The 12,385-nt window shown below is 38.9% G+C and overlaps 1 protein-coding gene across 7 annotated transcripts in view; it reads right to left on the bottom strand.

Annotated features, from left to right (window-relative positions):
• Window positions 1–12,385, bottom strand: part of RUNX1T1 (RUNX1 translocation partner 1) — a 153,798-nt gene that overhangs the window by 100,655 nt on the left and 40,758 nt on the right. The window lies entirely within an intron of this gene.

Consider the following 12,385-nt stretch of genomic DNA (forward strand, 5'->3'; position numbering starts at 1 on the left):
CAATATTCCTCGAAACCATCCCAAATGTTTTATTATGATTATTATGTGTGTCAATGGTAGAGCAGGCTCCTCTTAAGAACGTGGCCCTATGCTGGTTCTTTTAAATGAATTACCTCACTTAATTTTCACAATAATACCATAATTTTAGGTGCTAGCTTTCCCTTTCAACAGATGAGAAGACATGAGCTAAAAAAGGCTAAGAAGCTGCTCAGAGTCAAACATCAAGGTCAGAATCCAAGAAACGTGTTTTCTGATTCTAAAATTCATGCTAATTGCAATTCTACAAAGTACCTCAATGGACTTAAGGCACATCTCACTCCTCTGATAGTTGTTTAGTGCTTCAGAACATGACACGTAGCAGCTCAATTTACCCTTTTGAAATGTACTGTTAAGTCACTTTTGATGGCTTCTGACACATTAAGAATAAAATCCCAATGCCTAGCAATGGACTAACCCCTGAACTTGGCTCAAACTATCTTTGAAAATGCCAATCATATTTTAACCCAGGACTTTTGGACTTTCTCTTCCTCTGCCACTAACTCTTCAGATCCTTCAGGTCTCTGCAAAAATGCTACCTCCTTAAAAGGGCCTTTCTTGACAATCCAATCTAAATAAGTGGCCCCACTCACCTACCCTGCAGCTGGCATGGATTTTCATTGTACTTATCCATAAGTACAATGGGCTTCCCTGATAGCTCAGTTGGTAAAGCATCCACCTGCAATGCAGGAGAAAGAAAGAAAGAAAGTGAAATTGCTCAGTTGTGTCTGACTCGTTGCAACCCCATGGACACAAGGCTCCTCCGTCCATGGGATTTTCTAGGCAAGAGTACTGGAGTGGGTTGCCATTTCCTTCTCCAGGGACTCTTCCTAACCCAGGGATCAAACCCAGGTCTCCCGCATTGTAGACAGACGCTTTACTATGTGAGCCACCAGGGCAGGAGACCCTGGTTCAATTCCTGGGTCAGGAAGATCCGCTGGAGAAGGGATAGCCTACCCACTCCAGTATTCTCGAGCTTCCCTTGTGGCTCAGCCGGTAAAGAATCTGCCTGCAATGCAGGAGACCTGGATTCTATCCCTGGGTTGGGAAGATCCCCTAGAAAAGGGAAAGGCTACCCACTCCAGTATTCTGGCCTGGAGAATTCCATGGACTGTATAGTCTGTGGGGTCGCAAAGAGTCGGACACAACTGAGCGACTTTCACTTTCATCCATAACTTTTTGTCTCCTTGTGTAGTCCAGAGAAAATGCCCATTTGTGTTTTATCATGAAGGTCCCAATGAATGGAAATCAAGGTAATTTGTTTTAAATGATGTACTTTAAAAATGATACTCAAGAAATGATAAAAAATGCCTTGGATCAGAACCTTGGTTTCTAGTAGCATATTTGGATGCCCACACTTTACAGCTAAATTGAATGAGATAGTGAAGAGACATTATATTGGAGATGTTATCTGTTTCTTTGTTTACCGTTTGCCTCTTACCAACTAAAATACAAAGGCTCTGAGAGGAAAGACCCACTAGTCTTACTCAGTACCTACAACAGTATCACACCCACAGTGTGAGCTCAGTAGATATTTTTTTTAGTGAATGACCAAGCTCTAGGGGCCACAGAAACACATACATAATTATACACAGGCCTGACCCTTGAAGGTGTTCTGTCTACAAGGGGACAGCTACACAATTTCACAAGGCAAACTGTTTTCAGTGCCATAAATGAGATAATAATGAAATATTATGCGGTTTCAAAACAGAAAGGATTAAAAGTCACAAAACCTAATATTAATAACTACTTATAATTTCATCAAGAAAAAAAGGGAGGAAGATAAATTAATGAGGGAATAGGAGAGACCATGAAGACACAGCCTCTTTCTCTCTCTCTCTCGCACTCACTCATGTTATTCCTTCGCACGGAAATGCTCGGTTAAGTCACGGCTTGGAAGATATAAACATCATTGAAATTCAAAAGCAGTTCTGAAGAGAGGATGCCTCAATTGGTATGCAAGGGATGTTTCCTCCCCCTGAATACATTATGAACTTGCAGCATGCTAATATGCCATGCTATCATAAGCACCAGATGGGACAGTAGGCAGTACATGTCCCATCAAACCTCAAGAAGATGTATTAATGTTCATGCTCTTTAAAAAAAAAAAAAAAAATCCTTCGCCAGTGTCCCTAGACTTCCACATTTCTTAGCATTCAGTTACTTTCTCTCAAAGCACAGTCCTCCAGGGCTGCTCCTCTTCACCAGATGGTGTCAGGAATCATTTCAATCTATTTTATCACAGGAGGCAAAGGCCACAAAGCGTGTCAGACTGCGCTTACTGAAGGCACACCACGCACAAAAGAGAACAGCAGCAGATATAGGCGATGCAAGAAATAAATCCTTTCCAGGCAGTACTGATGGAACGTTCGTAATCACACGGACCCCTTATTTACATTCAACACAGAAAAATTCAATACTGTGATATATCTAAACTTTCTAGATGACTAATATTATTGTGAAATTGGGGTCTGCCTAAATTGTCTCTAAAGATGATCAAGCTAAACTCACAAAATTCTGAACAATCAGAAGCTGGCCTCAAAACAAGGCAAGGGCATTACAAATGGTACCTGAGCGCAATGAAATATATGCATGTCTTTACAAGTAACTATCAGAACAAATAAACATCCCAGAATTGGCTTGAAATGCACCTTCTCTTACCTATCTCATTCAATTCAGGTGTAATGTGTGGGCACCCAAATATGCTATTAGAAACCCAAGGCTCTGAACAAACATGCTCTTTGTTATCTCTTTGTTTTTAAAGTACATCATTTAAAACAAATAAATCACCTTGATTTCCATTCATTGTGACTTCCATGATAAAAAACAAATGGGTATTTTCTCTGGACTACCCAAGGAGACAAAAAGTTATGATTTACAAATGTCTAATTTGAATCTGCTTCAGAATCCTCTGAGAGCTTGTTCAAACACACATTGCGGGGCTACCTCAGTTTTTGATTAAGTCTGCAGAGGGGCAGAAAATGGGTGTTTCCAATAAGTTCCTGGGTGATAATGATATTGGTAGTCCATGAAACCACTTTAAGAACCACTTCATTACATCATTCTATACCACATTTCCAAAGTGCACAAAGACCCTTGGAAAGTCTGTAATCCATGCAGAGTATCAGCAATATCCTTGTAAAAACAGCCACTCAGTGGATAAGCTACAATAATCTTCTATAAATTTTTTAAGGCACAAATTAAGAGACATAAAATATGTGTTAAATTAGCAAGAATATTCTTCCAAAGTGATAGTCTCTGAGACTCAAACCTGCCCTCCTATCCCTTTCAAAGGATTCAATGTATATTTAGAAACAAATATAAGAGGGCAAAATATTTAAAGAAAGCTCCACTATTATAGAAGTTATATGTTTTTTAAACAATTATGTATCAAGCACTGCATGAATTATTTTAGTAATCTCTCTGGAGTCTTTATGATAAATCTTATCAGACTATTCAACTGCTACTCATCTGAGATTATTGGCAGAAGAAACTGTTCATAGAATTTACCATGCAACTGAAAAGGTGAAAATATTTCTTAATATTTGTCTTTTGTTAGGCCTCCCAGGGTCGAGAAGATTCCCTGGAGTGGGAAATGACAAGCCACACTCCCGTATTCTTGCCTGAAAATTCCATGGACAGAGAAGTCTGGTGAGCTGCAATCCATAGGGTCGCAACTGAGCAACTCAGCTCACAGAATCCTACTCATTTTGTCTGCTGGACCCCTGACACCTTACACCCATCCTCCCAAACTGCAGGCAAGTGCCCAGGCAGAGGAAGCACTAATTTCCCCAAATATTACAACTGCCAAAAGCCCTGGACTTGGTTTCTAATGTCAGTAATTATGTCAGAGAGTGCTTTTTTTTAAGTGTTATAGACTGTATCATACTTTTAGTAAATGTGATCATAAATTATCAGATTTATAATACATGCAATTTTAACTAATATGCAGCTAGCTGCCAAGAAAGTTGTATATGGCCAAAAAAATTAATTTATGATCTTTCCATAGCTCAAAGAAAATGCCTGATTATTAAATACCATTTACCAAAAATTTCTATAAGATTTACTTAATTTCCCCCCCGCCTCATATTTAACTTGCTTTGTGCATTCTTTCTTTCCTTTAAGATCCCTGTGAATCCCAGTCCACCTCTCATCCTCACTTATTCATTAAGCAAACATTTCCTGATTCCTTACTCTCTGCCTCCTACCTCATGGGTAGCCTGGAACAGAAGTTTTAGAACTAGGAAGTCAAGATCTTAAAGCAAATGGCAGCTTTACCAAGAAGAGCTGATGACACTTAAAATGTCTATTATTTTAAACAAGGAAGAGTCTGTATCCTGGAATACGTAAGAGGTTAGAATTCAGCTCTCCGGGCAATGTCTCCTGCTAAGAGAAATGAAAATCAGTCAGGAGGAAAAGTCTCAGAGACACCTAAAATGACTCCAGAAATTAAAACCGCCACTAGTTAACATCTGGGGGAACACAAAACAGAACAAGATGGGCTTTCCACATTTTCAACTAAGCATTCACTTCACGATTTTACTCACCACTCTAACTTAGGTTATATGGTTTTCAAGCTAGCCAATTACTGGAATGGGTCGACGTGTGGGCACAGGAACAGAAAGAGGGTAGGCAGAAGGGAGAGAAAATTCTACTGACTATAGACAAAACTCACAAGCACAACACCCTAGAGTCCTTCTGGGTCATTGAAAAACTCTCCCCTATGCTTTAAGTCCAGAGCGTATCACTGTCTGACTTTAATCTTTACTGCTTATACGTAAAAGTCCTGTACTCTGCTTTTCAAGGAGACAGAGCATGCTAACAATCATAATCACTACCACCATACTGCAAAACAGAAGTCAGCAAAGCAGAATCCTTGCTTCTCAGACAAGGAAAGTGACTCTCAGACAGACAGTGAAACGACTTGCTTGTTCCTGGTGATACCACGAAGCGGAAGAAGTCTGACTTACACTCAGCCACTGACATTCCCGATGTCCTGCGCTCTCTGGCCTCATAAACACAACATATATTATTGTTTATAATATAAACTCAAATCATAAAGCAAAAGCTACAGCATGTCCAGCACAAACTGATAAAGAACATAGCTGAAAGCTAAAAGACCAGGGCCATTCAAAATAACTGACCAACAGGCGTAGAAATTTTAAACAAGTAAACAGAACCAACTTTGGGGCTTAAAGAGATACCCTTTTGCTTTCTGGAAAACACTACAAAATGGTTTGATTCTCTAAGAAGTTTTAGGAATAGGTATATTAACATCACACCAATATGCTTTACCCACAGAACATATGAAGCAAAATCTACCAAAGTACCAAAAGGCTTTATCCCCAGAATATATGAGTAAAATATAGATGAAAAATAAGTAGAAAGACATTCTTCACCTGGGAAATTATGTTACTTGCCCAAAACAACAGGGAGTAAGTAGCAGATTCAGAGATTTTAACTAGTTCTCCAGACTCTGAAAGGAGTGAATTAAAAATGAGAAAAAAAAAGAAAAAAAACCAGGTAATAAGATGTGCTAAAAGTTGGGACCAAAAGGAGGGGGGTGGGGAAACACCCAGAAAGATATTCCTCTATGTAACAAATAGTTAAATAACAACAGGTAACTTTTTTTTTTCCAGCAAAGTTCTTTAGAAAGACTCCTAAATTGTACAAAAACTTGAAAAATCTGTGAAAGCTTGATCACATCTATATATACCATTTTTTTTTTGATATTTCATAACCAGCAAGCTTCCCTGGTGGCTGAGATGCTAAAGAATCAGCCAGCAATGTGGGAGACCTGAGTTCGATCCCTGGCTTGGGAAGATGACCTGGAGAGGAGCATGGCAACTCCGATATTCTTGCCTGGAGAATCCACATGGACAGAGGAGCCTGGGAGGGCTACAGTCCACGGGGTCTCAAAGAGCTGGACACAACTGAGCGACTAAGCATAGCACACACAAGCAAACACTGGTATACAAGAGAATGCTTGGGTAATTGACAAGTGAGGTTTTACCTCTGGTTTCTATTATTCTGTATTCTATAAACCAATGAGTAAGAACACTGCAGAAAGACTGGAAGAAAATAAAGTGCTTTCTATGGACAAAAAAAATCTTCACTTTGATTCCTTAATATTTTCCTGTCTCTAGGCTGTCTCATACAACTAATACTAGAGCAGAAAGAAAGAAAAAAATAAATATTAACAGACCTTTCAAATGAGATGTTGCCATAAGTGTGAGTATGCAGGTTCAGACAGAAACATTATAAAGAGGAAACAATGCCTATTTCACAGGGAAAGTGTCAGAATCAAGGCCTTTCTTTGTTCCAGCCATACCTTTGTCGGGACACATGTTAAGCATTTCAAATGAAAGAATATATAAATTGTTACCACAGGACCCTCAAATTTTATTATGCATTTTCCTCCCAATAACTCAAGCATCATTAAACCAAACAAGTCCGGAGGAAGGCACGGAAGTTTAAATCATGCAAAGTTCAAATGTATAGGAATGATATGCTCAGAAGTGCAACTGTCTTTCCCAAAGTTCTAAATAACTTAGCACCCCATCACAATCATCCCTGATTATTAAGAATGGTCTGTTTATTTTGTCAAACTCTTTAAGACTCTTGTTAAAGCCATAAACACATGATAAAGACACCCTCTAACATCCCTTCTTCCTAAAGAGCATTTCTGCCTATCTAATTACATAGCTCTTAAGGCCAAACTCTTTACAGCATCATGTTCTCATCGGTACTTTCAAATTTACTTTCTTGCATAAGCATCAAAGTACACGGTACGATGTTAATAAACCACACAGAATTAAAAGAATCCCTCTAATAAAGTGAGACTTTTTACAGACTGCACTTATCACTTAGCCCTTAAAAGAGAAATGTGGAAAACAGAAGTGAAATCTTCTAGGGAAAACCGCCCACAATTTTTAAATCAACTGCTTTTTTTTTAGAAGGTGGGGGGGTAGGGGCATGGTGAAAAAGTTAATGTGCTTTCCTACAGCGTGCTCATTTTCTGCTAACAGTCTGCCTGCCTAGAACCTCCTGGGGCAGAACATGGGTGCCCAGCAGCCTCATGACCAAGAGTTTTGATATTTTTCCCTTGTTGCTCAGCCGGTAAAGAGTCCCCCTGCAGTGTGGGAGACCTGGGTTCAATCCCTGGGTTGGGAAGATCCCCTTGAGAAGGGAAAGGCTACCCACTCCAGTATTCTAGCCTGGAGCATTCCATGGGGTGGCAAAGAGTCGGATACGACTGAGCGACTTTCATGACAAATTTTAACCACACAATATTCAACAATTTTGTTTGCCCACGTGTTGAACACATCATTTGATTTCCATTTTCCTACTATCGTCCAAAACACAGAAAATACTCCATCTGAGGTTCTGATCAACAAAAGATAGCCAGAATTACACCATGTCAAAAGCCTAGAAAGGTGATATCTTAGTTAACCTACACGGCTTCATCAGGAAGTCAATTTACAATTTCTATTAGACTTTTCAAAATAAGGACATTAGTCCCCTGATGCCTATTACTCCCCATTGCATTCTCTCAAGCGTAGAAATACACAGAGAAATAACTACTCTCCTAACCTGTTTTACCCAAGATCACTCTTGACAACTGAGGCTAATGGTTTTCCATTTTTAGTTTCCAGCACCGAGAACTCCACCTTCTCTGCTACTCTACTCCAAATTCAAACATTCCTCTTCAAACATTTCCACCTAGCTTCCATTACAAAACATCCTCTCACCAAACACAACACACTCACCCTTCCTTTAAAAAAAGAGAAAACAAGGACTTCCCTGGTGTTCCAATGATTAAAAACCCACCTGCCAATGCAAGGGACATGCGTTCAATTTCTGGTCCAGGAAGATTTCACATGCCCCAAGGTAACTAAGCCCAAGAGCCTGCAAGTCACAACTACTGAGCCCATGGGCCACAACTCCTGAAGCCTGCAAGCCCTAGAGGCCATACTCTGCAACGAAAGATGCCACCTCCATGACAAGGCCGTGCACCGCAACTACAAGGGGGCAGCAAGGCCGACCTAGCACAGCCGAAAATAAATAAACAAAGAAAAGTTTTAAAAAAGGAATAAAAAAATCAGCTGACAGACCAGAGAGAATCCCTTCTCTGCCATTTAATGATATCTATGTGTCTTCGGGGAAAATGCTTAATTTACCTGCTCTTTGGATTTCCGATATTAACAGACGTCATGGTCACAGAAACCCTTTGCAGAACTGTGAGACTTAGTTCAAGTATACAAGGTGCCTAGCCTTGGGGCCTGGCTGTACAGGCTTTCAATAAAAGGCTTACTATACTATCAGAGATTTATTCTGTTCAGAGATGGCAGTTATACACTCCCTCTGAGATTAAGAGGATTTCCTGTTTCCTTTGATTGGAACTCTATGGGTTGAAAAACATAATTAAGCTAGACATTCTCAGAAAGTACATTTACATTAATATTAATTAATGCAAACAGCTGTTTGAGAAAGCCAGCCAGATAAACCTGCTTCTTGGTCAGGTGTGAAATCCTATTGTTCTCAAGTTATGAGTCATTTAAGTTAATGATGTATTCCACTAGACACTGTCAGCCACCAAAGAACCACAACTGTACACAAAGAAATTGCTTTCGAGCAATGCCGTACCCACTGTCACACAGAGCTATTAAAACTTAATAAACAAAAATCAGTATCCTGTCCTCAGTATAAGAACAGCAAACTAAAAATTAAGTACCATTAACAGAGATCCAATCTGGAGAAGCAGGAGACAGTCAAGGCCCATAAGCCCACGGTCCACATGCCCTCCCCCTCTGTGCTTGACTCCTAATCCCATCAGGTACTACCTGCCTCTGGGTTCCTGCACCTGTCTCTAGGCTCTTGCTATTCCATATCATAACTACTGTTTACTTCTCTGCCTGGAGCATAAGAACTCAAAATTCCTTGAAGGCATGGCATGGGAAGAGACTGAACCAGAGTTATTTGGCCCCTGGTACATTTTTCAGCAACCCACAAAAGTCCACTACCTGAATGCCCTCAGTCGTCACATCCTTACTAAGAAGATTATTCGATCTGCTCAATACTCAATAATTAACCATATTTAGGCTCTCTAACTTCCAAACAACTATAAGATACATTTGATGGCACACCTTTGCCACAGGTCAAGTGATTACTGTTACAGAGTTTTCCCCCACAAGGACCTGAGGCCGTGGAGTGGACAGGGAGAGAGCACATGGTAAGAGAAATCCAGGGTAGAAAGTAAAAGGCAACGAAGGATGACTGACACCAAGATGGCAATGTGACTGAACGTGCACTTGAGATTTAGAAGCAGCATGGTACGACGAGTGGACTGCGAGAATCTACTTACTTTACAAAATCACCTGAGCCTCAGTTTCAACACCTGTAAACTGAAGGCACTTTCAAGATCAATCTTCCGGCTCTCAAATGTATTTTGTTCCTTTGATGATTCCAAAGTCTGTTCAGAATATGGTTTTACAGCATCTCCTTTGCAAACCTCAAATATCAGTGTAGGGATGAAACAGTGAATAAACATTTCTGGATGATATAATGCCTATTAAACAAGTGTTTATTCTAAAAAATATTATCTTTTTCTCAATAGACTATTATTAACTGTGCAGGAAGATGCCTTGTAAAAATTTCCAAATATTATTTTAAAATACATAGAACTAAAAGGTCAAATACTCAGAAATATTAACAGAAAATAATTTAAAAAGAAAAAGGGAACTGGTGCCAGGGTTTGAAAAGAAGCTGGAACTTCTAAATGCCTGCTACAAAAAAAGTAATGTCTGCACAATCTACATTTATAATTGGATATTTGCTGCTGATATAGCTAGCTGTCTTTAATAGCTAGCAGGAGGCTTGTGTGCTACAGCAAAGAGTTAGCCTAAAACAATGGCAAATCAACTTGCAAGGTAAAGCACAGTGACAGTACATGGGCTGCTGTGTTTCTCGTTCTTGTACAACAGCATTTAGATGCATCTATTAAAAGAAACTAATAACCAGGTGCATTATCCAAAAGTTCACTTACGAAGGACACTAGCAGTTGTCTGTCCATGGCAATTTCATTTCTGTTTTTTACACAAATCATCGCTTGCAAGCATTGATGTTAAAAACAGAAAAACAGTCTAGTACACAGTGGCTATAAATGCCAAATCAATTTTCAGCAGATAATAAAGTCCATGTTTTACAATCAGCAATGTACTGTTTTACTACCCAAAAATGTAAGCTAATAATATATAGCTCTCCTAAATGGAAAATGCAGATATGCTGTTTAAAAAAAAAAAAAAAAAAAGGGCCGGCTGTGAGAGGATGGATCATTTCTGCAGGGACCTTCTTAAAGCTATGTGTAAGTGTTTTGAAAATATCACATGATGTGGCCATGTGTTAAAAATTACAGCCAGTTAAGTTCTCTGCTAAGAAAAATATGTGGGCAATTTATGAAATGCACTCCAGGATGGAGCTGTCTTAAGTAAAACCAGATTTTGAAAACAAACCTTTTTTTCTTTTTTTTTTTGGAAACTTGAACTTAAAAAAAGTTCCAGTCACATCTGGAGAGCAGGACCATTGAGAACATTGAGAAAGGGTGGTCTGACCTAATGCTAGCCATCTTCTGAAAGAACAGCACTATTTCTGGGCTACACAGACTGTGCTCACTTATTGTCCTTTTAAGGCAACAGTCCTGAAAGTATTTTGTAGGTCAACATATGTTCTTTGATAATATTATACCAAGATTGATAAAAATATAAATGTTTCAGAAAGCTCAGAGCCATCTCCTCCTGAAATACTGTAATTCCCAGAGTCTCCTAGCCTCCTCATAAGCAAACATTTTTCTTCCCTTAAACACAAGGATCTAGTTGTTACTAAGTGACAGGCAGTAAAATGATATTTCCTTATATTGAGTTAAATCATAAAAATAGTATCATCTATTTCTTTAAAAGCACGTATGGCCTTCTCTTCGACTTTTCCTGGTTCCTTTTGAAATAGCATGCTATCAATAGCTAAAGTGCGTTGTTTTTCGCTTTGTTTTGTTTTTAAATGGACAAAGTTATAAAAGCCCTGAAACCAAGACTTTACCTACCCATCCCCACAGACTGGTATATCTTTGAATAAATTCAGTTTGTACACATCTATTTCCAGGGATCTCCCCCATTTTTATGAAAAAGGTCCTAGATCTGAGAATTGTTACATCAAGTTTGGACAGCCAGGAGCCAATTCTGACACCTGTCCTATGGAAGAAAGATAACAGTGATGAGGATGATGATAAATGTTAATATAGATTTAGAATAGTGACAATATCAGATTACCAGAAATACGTCCTTTTAATCTTGTACACATATTGTCTTACTCAAAAGTAAAAAATCTGTCCCAGATGGTAAAAATGCCCATTAATATAAGTACATATGTATGGACAATAATATGCTAGAAACATTATTAAGAGGTAGTCTGTCCGATAGTAGTGGTTAAAAAATGCAGACGGGTGTCAAAAATAGCCAAGTGTCAGAAGTGCTCAAGTGTCACCATTTTGGCACAAGCTTGCAGTCACAGCGTTAATATGTTCTCCGCATCCAAGTACAAGGTTTTCTAACATAGTTGATGAGCAAGAGAGAGTGAGAAACACTGCCTACACTTCAGGTTACTGCTTTAGAACTAGTCAGATATTAATGACTAAACCACACTTATCAATGATTCTAAAACCTTAAATACGGTTCAATGCATTTTAAATAAGGATGTTCCAAAGAATACTTTAAAATCACGTAATTAATATGGGATAGCAAGGGTCCTACCTAATCTCTTTCACTTGTCATCATTCACAAATGGCTTTGGGTTATTATGCAGTTCTGTTTTACCAAAACAAAATTCAGACTCTACAAAATGCTGACAGATCAGATCATTTAACACATATTTATTAAAAGCATAAAAACAAGTTAGATTTGACTGATGACATAAAAATCAGATGAAGCTATACAATACTCAGGCTAAATAAAAAAACACAAGCACTTTTTCCACACAGCTTCCATATCACATACTCCATGCACATTACATCTTCAGCTGCTTGGTGCATATAAATCAAGATGAGTGCTGAAAGAGTTAAAATGACCTTTCAGAGACCTCAGTCATTGTCTTTTTGAAAATTGATTTTTCCCATATTTCAGCTACACACATCCCTCGTCCACGGAACGAATGAAAAGGTGCAGTTCAGTCACAAATGCATCCTCGCTGATGAGGACTTACAAGACACATTCTAAAGGGAAAAAGATTCTTCAAACAACTGGCGATACCTACACACAACTGTGGTTGGAGAAAACTGGCAGATACTGTTTCAAAACACCAT

This window comes from Capra hircus, chromosome 14 (assembly GCF_001704415.2).
Source record: "Capra hircus breed San Clemente chromosome 14, ASM170441v1, whole genome shotgun sequence".
In the NCBI taxonomy this organism is placed as follows: Eukaryota; Metazoa; Chordata; class Mammalia; order Artiodactyla; family Bovidae; genus Capra; species Capra hircus.